Source organism: Castor canadensis, chromosome 12 (genome assembly GCF_047511655.1).
Source record: "Castor canadensis chromosome 12, mCasCan1.hap1v2, whole genome shotgun sequence".
Classification (NCBI taxonomy): domain Eukaryota; kingdom Metazoa; phylum Chordata; class Mammalia; order Rodentia; family Castoridae; genus Castor; species Castor canadensis.
This window is the reverse complement of record NC_133397.1, coordinates 108,798,294-108,805,389: the sequence shown is the minus strand read 5'-3', so window position 1 is coordinate 108,805,389 and position 7,096 is coordinate 108,798,294.

Here is a 7,096-nt window from a genome sequence, read left to right as displayed (position 1 = left end):
AGGGGTTCTCACCATAGGAACAGCTTTCTGTGGCTGGTGAATACGCTGATACACATGGAGCTCTCAGAACAAGCACACATGCACATGTGCAATGTTTTACTACTTTTTGTTTTGGTGGTACTGGGGTTTGAACTCAGGGCCTCTTGCTTGCTAGGCAGGTGCTCTATCTCTTGAGTCACTCCACCAGCCCTGTTTTGTGTTGGGTATTTTTGAGATAAGATCTTGCAAAAACATTGGCCTATGCTGGTTTCAAACCACAATCCTCCTGATCTCTGCCTCCTGAGTAGCTAGGATTACAGGTATGAGCCACTGGTGCCCGACTGGCCTCGACTTTTCAAAGCCTAACCAGGACTGGGCAGTGGCATACAGTAAGCAAGAGAAAAGGCTCTGCTTATGTTCTGATGGACAGTACTCAATAAAATAATTTCAGGTGATAATGAGACCTACGAAGAAAACAAAACAAGGTGATTTGTAACGGTGAGAAATGATTTTCAGCTAACTCTGTAACAGAACTCAGAGCTGCTTAGTAGTATAGATTTTGGATACCTCATGCAAGTCTCTATAGGATCACCAACTGTCCCTATGAGTGGCATAATGAACTAGGAAAATCATCCACGTCCCCTCTCAAAAGTAACTCGAGAACATCTTGAATCAACTTCTGTGTAACTATGGGAAAAAAAGGTCCTCAGACCTCTAAGACCATCCTTGCTACTTCATGCTTTTATGTCATTGGCGTCCCCTGAAATTCAAAAGCTCAAACACTCATCCATTTCAGGATCCATACTTGTTTGTTTGTTTGAGGTACTGGGGTTTGAACTTAGGACCTACACCTTGTGCCACTCTGCCAGCCCACCAGCCATTTTTTGTGAAGGATTTTTTTCGAAATAGGGTTTCAGGAACTATTTCCCCAGGCTGGCTTCCTACCATGATCCTTCTGATCTCTGCCTCCTGAGTAGCTAGGATTACAGGCGTGAGCCACCAGTGCCCAGCTCACTTTTCCTTGGAATGCAATCGGCCTAGGATACTGGGACTGAAGTGTGGAGTTTGAGAAGTGCCTGCCAGAGGACAGGGAACAGAGGCAGAAGTCAGACTAGGCTAAGGGTGTTGACTTTAATCACTATAACATTGAAGGCTGGAAGTATAATTCAGGGGTAGGGCACCTCCCTACCATGTGTCAGGCCCTGGGTTCATTTCTTAGCACATGAAAAAAACACTGGGGACCCACTGAAGTTTTTGTGGGTTTTGGAATTTATTTTATTTGTCTCAGTGCTGGGATCAAACCCAGAGTCTCATACATAATAGGCAAGAGCTTTACCACTGAGCTACACTCATGTGTAAATCCCTGCATGGATTTTCTGATTGATTGATTTAGAGGTAGGCTCTTGCTATGTAGGCCAGGTTGGCCTCAAAGTCTGTCCTCCTCCCAGGTATGGGAGCATAGGCACGTGCCACCATGCCTGATTTCCATTGATGTTTTAGAAAGAATGGAGTGACAATAGTAACACAATTGACCCTCCATCTCTACAGTGCTACACCCACACTTTGAAAATATTTTTTTAAAAAATTATATCTGTATTTACATCTGACCATGCTCAGACTTTTTTCTTGTCATTTTTCCTAAATAATACAGTTTAGCAACTATTTACATGGCATTTGAGTTGTATTAGAGATTAAAGTATATGTGAAGATGTGCATAGGTTATATGCAAATATTATGTTATTTTATTACTATTAGTTTTTGGTGGTACTGGTGTTTGAACTCAGAGCTTCTTGCTTGCTAGGCAGGCACTCTACTATTTGAGTCTCACCTCTGGCCCTTTTTGCTTTAGTTATTTTTCAGATCTCATGCTTTTGCTTGGGACCAGCCTCAGCTGCCTCCCACCTAGTTGGAATTACAGAAGCATACCATCACTCTTAGCTTACTGAGACGGAGTTTTGCTAACTTTTTTTTCCTGGACTGGCCTTGAACCATGATCTTCCTGATCTCTACCTTGAGAGTAGCTGGGATTAGAGGCATGAAACACTGTTCTGGGTCCTATGCCATTTTATATAAGGGACTCGAGAGTCTTACGATTTTGGAATCTGTAGGGGTATCTGGAATCCTGCAGCTACCAAAGGACAATTATAATTTTTTTAAATTATATTAGTTAAAAAAAAATTTTAGCTACGTATCTGTACTAAGCACCTTTCACTCATTATTTAATCTTCACAACAATTCTATGTGGTAGATGCTACTTATTTGTTTGTTTACTTATTTATTTACTATTTTGCAGTGCTGTGCATCAAACTTGGGACTTGTAATGCTCTACCACAAGCTAATCTCTAGTCCCTGGCTATTATTAATATATTATTATTATTGTTATTTTTGCAGTACTGGGAATTGAACCCAGGGCATTTGTGCCTGCTAGAAAAGTGCTCTACCTCTTGACCCATATCCCTATTATCTTTATTTTTTAAAAGAAGTAACTAAGGCCGGAAAAACAGTAGGTGATTGACCATAGTCATACAAGCAATAAATGATAGCCAGGATTCGAACCTGAACTCATTTTAAGCTGAAGCCTGCACTCTTTTGTTCTGCCTCTCACTGATCTATTTGCATTTTAGGAAGAGCCCTGTGCCCACAATGTGTTAGGAGAGGAGGGAGGCTAGATGAAGGAAGACTATCGAAGGTATCATTTCGAAAATCTCAGTGAAAGTTGATGAAGGCTCAAACTGAGGCTATCACTCATGGCATTGGAGTGGAAGAGACAGCTACAAAACATTTTGAAGACAGGATGGCAAGTCTCCAATTAGATCTGGGTGTAATGGAAAAGGAGTTTGCTTGTGGGTGGTCTGTAGAAAGTGATGCTACTCACTAGGAGAACACAGGTGAGTAGGGTCAAGGCCAAAGTCAGTGCTTTTGGCTTAAATCATTCAAGTGGAATAGGTTTGAGAGTCATCATCAATGACATTGCTTAAAATGATTGGTACTCAGTTATATCCACACATTGAGACAATGTGTGGAAAGAAAAAAATAAAGGGCCAGAGACAGATTTTTTTTTTTTTTTTTTTTTTTTGCTGTGCTGCAGCTTGAATGCACGGACTACACCTTGAATCAGTCTATCAGCCCTTTTTTTTTGTGATGACTTTTTCAAGATAGGGTCTCTTGAACTATTTGCCCAGGCTGGCTTTGAACCTCGATCCTCCTGATTTCTGGCTCCCGAGTAGCTGGGATTACAGGTGTGAGCCACTGGCGCTGGCCAGTATTTAAGGGTTGCTTGTCGAAGGAAGAGGCCACAAGAAGAAAGGAGGAAAGAGAGGATTTAGGAAACATGGTGTCATGGAAACTGTGGGAGAAAAACAATCTGAAATGCAATCAGAGAGTTCAACATTGTGTAACCTCACAAAGCAACAGAAGACAGTCCACAGGTTCTGGCAGCTGGGAAGGTTGACGATCACCGTTGCTCTGTTCAAATCCTCCAAGAAGAGGCCCAGACAAGATTGGGCATGCATGAGGTTTTTATGGCAGTGCCTGAGGAAGATAAAAGAGAGTCAGCAGGAGTAGGCGGGCAGGGCCTTCAGATCGTGATGGGATCCAGGTTGAGTTTCATAAGAGGAGAGAGCCAAGGAAGGAGGACTGAGTAGGGTGAGGCTCACACTGATCTCTGAGAAAGTCTCAGCCAGGCTGGTGAGGACTCCCTTAGGTTTCCCATAACTCTAGGATCCTCCCTACAGCAGACCCAGCTCCACTCTAGTGCCCAATCCGCGTCCACCATGGCCTGTGGGGTAGGGAGGGCAGGTATGGAGCATGGCCTTAGGGCTGCAGACAAAATCATGTGGGATCTGGAAGCTGTCGGGCAGCGAGAATCCTCCACACAAGTTCCAGAGCATCTGCTCCCACCTGTGTGGCCATCGCAGCTAGAGAGCTTCTAAGGAGCCATGATGGGTACGAGTGAAGGAGAGGTGAGGAAGTGGGAACTCTCCCTTCCTAATGATGTTGTCAGAGAATGCAAAGAGAAAAAACAGTGACTGCTGGAGACTAGGACCAAGGGAGCACATTTATAGGATTTGGGGGGCACAGATGAGTAAGTGGGGGAAAATATAGAGTTGAAGCTAATGGAGAGATTGTTTCCATCCTGGAGGACATGGGAGGTGGTAGAAGGAAGCCCCAGGTGGAGCAAGGGCAGACCTTGTCCCTCTGAGTCTGGAGAGAGTTGGGGAGAATTCAGACAGGGGCACCTGGGGCCTGGGGAAGTACCATTGAATATTCAAGCCCAGTAGGGTTTCCTTTTTTGTCATTGCTGGGACTTGAACTCAGGGCCTCACACTTGTGAGGCAGGTGCTCTACCACTTGAGTCACTTCTCCAGTCTCCTGTTTTGTGTCGGGTATTTTGAGATAGGGTCTTGTGAACTACTTGCCTGGACTAGCTTTGAGTCGGGATCTTTCTGATCTCTGCCTCCTGAGTAACTAGGATTACAGCCTAACTTCCACTAGTATTTTTTAAATTTCTTATTAACTGAGTAAGTGAATTAATGAATATAAAGTTGTGAGTGTGCAGAGATGTACAGAAAAAGCTGGGAGGTTAAACTAATGCGAAAATAGCAGAACAATATTTATTATTTATTATTTTTTTCTTTTTTGTGGTACTAGAGCTTGAACTCAGGGCCTACACCTTGAGCCACTCCACCAGTCCTTTTATGTGATGGGTTTTTATCGAGATAGGGTCTTGTGAACTATTTGCCCAGGTTGGCTTCAAACTGCGATCCTTCTGATCTCTGCCTCCCGAGTAGCTAGGATTACAGTCATGAACCACCTGTGCCTGACACAAATGTACATTTTAAAAATTATTACTCATTTATTCACATGTACATACGTTGTTTGGGTCATTTCTCCCCCCTGCCCCCCTCCCCCCACCCTCTTTCCCCTTTCCCCCCGCGCTTCCAGGCAGACCCTGTTCTGCCTTTATCTCTAATTTTACTGAAGAGAAGACATAAGCATAATAAGGAAGACAAAGCATTTTTGTTAGTTGAGTTAAGGATAGCTATAGAGAGAGATTCCTCACATTGCTTCTATGTACAAATGTGTTACAACCCAGGTTGATTCATCTCTAACTGATCTTTACACTGGTTCCTGATCCCCTTCTCATGTTGACCTCTGTCGCTTTAAGGTTTCTGTATTAGTTCCTCTGGAGTGGGGACATCAAACACTTTCATGTCTCTTGTCATGTGATCCAAGTCCAACCACATTGTTGTATTTGCCCTAGATCTAAAGTCCGCATATGAGGGAGAACATATGATTTTTGGTCTTCTGAGCCTGGCTAACCTCGCTCAGAATGATGTTCTCCAGTTCCATCCATTTACTTGTGAATGTAAGATTTCATTCTTCATGGCTGAGTAAAATTCCCTTGTGTACAAGTACCACATTTTCTTGATCCATTCATTAGTAGTGGGGCATCTTGGTTGTTTCCATAACTTGGCTATTGTGAATAGTGCTGCAATAAACATGGGTGTGCAGGTGCCTCTGGAATAACCTGTGTCACAGTCTTTTGGGTATATCCCCAGGAGTGGGATTGCTGGATCATATGGTAGATCTATGTTTAGCTTTTTAAGTAGCCTCCACATTTTTTTCCAGAGTGGTTGCACCAGCTTGCATTCCCACCAACAGTATATGAGGGTTCCTTTATTCCCACATCCTCGCCAACACCTGTTGGTGGTGGTGTTTTTGATGATGGCTATTCTAACAGGGGTGAGGTGGAATCTTAGTGAGGTTTTGATTTGCATTTTCTTTATGGCTAGAGATGGGGACCATTTTTTTCATGTTTTTTGGCCATTTGAATTTCTTCTTTTGAGAAAGTTCTGTTTAGTTCACTTGCCCATTTCTTTATTGGTTCATTGATTTTAGGACAGTTTAGTTTTTTAAGTTCCCTGTATATTCTGGTTATCAGTCCTTTGATGTGTAGCTGGCAAATATTTTCTCCCACTCTGTGGGTGGTCTCTTCAGTTTAGAGACCATTTCTTTTGATGAACAGAAGCTTTTTAATGTTATGGAGTCCTATTTGTTCATCCTTTCTCTTAGTTGCTGAGCTGCTGGGGTTCTACTGAGGAAGTCCTTGCCTATACCTATTACTTCCAGAGTGTTTCCTGCTCCTTCCTGTACTAACTGCAGAGTTTCGGGTCTTGATAGTAAGGTCCTTGATCCATTTGGAGTTGACAGTAGTGCAGGGAGATATACATGGATCTAGTTTCTTGCAGACGGGTCACCACTTTTCCCAGCAACATTTGTAAAAGAGTCTGTCTTTTCTCCATCGTATATTTTTGGCACCTTTGTCAAAAATGAGGTGGGTATAGTTGTGTGGATTCATATCCGGGTCCTCTATTCTGACAGACGTACTTTTTAAATAGATTTCTTGTAATTCACTGAGTTAGAGATACCTGTATATAACCTATGGCTCTAGGTGAAACCAATGACATGTTACAGGTAAGAGTTATACACAGATCGCTACTCCCTGGCTCCTCTTTGTCCAGAAAGTCCTGCTGTCCACTCTACTGTAGGAGGTCTCCCTCCCTGCTGTCAAAGTTGCCGGGACTCCCACCTCCTTCCATCCTGCATTTTACTCCACCCTCTTCAATGTCCACCATGACTCATGGTTCAAACAGCCTGCCGAAAGGTACTGTGGGACTCAGGGGTTTGGCAGTATTTTGTTCCCAAGGCTCATGTGTTGGTGGAACCTTCTAAGTCCTGGTGAGAGATGATTATGTCATGGCTCCACCTGCACAAGGCATTATCCATCTCAAGTGAGTGGGTTAGTCTTGAGGGACTGGATTAGTTACTGAGAGAAAGGGATGCTGAACAGCCAGCCCATCCCACCCACCTGTTTGGCCTCTTTTATATGGAGTCCCACTATCTTCCATGTTATGACATAGCATAAGGCTCTCCCTAAACTTCCTGATCTTGGACCTTTCAGACTCCCAAACTATTTGCCAAAATAAACCTCTTTTCCTCATAAAGTTCCCAAGCTCGGGTGTTTTGTTACAGCAAGAGAAAACAGCTAAAATTTCCATCACTAAGTTTTGGGACTGTCTTAAGCCTCTGTGGCATTACTTCAATGGGAGCAGTA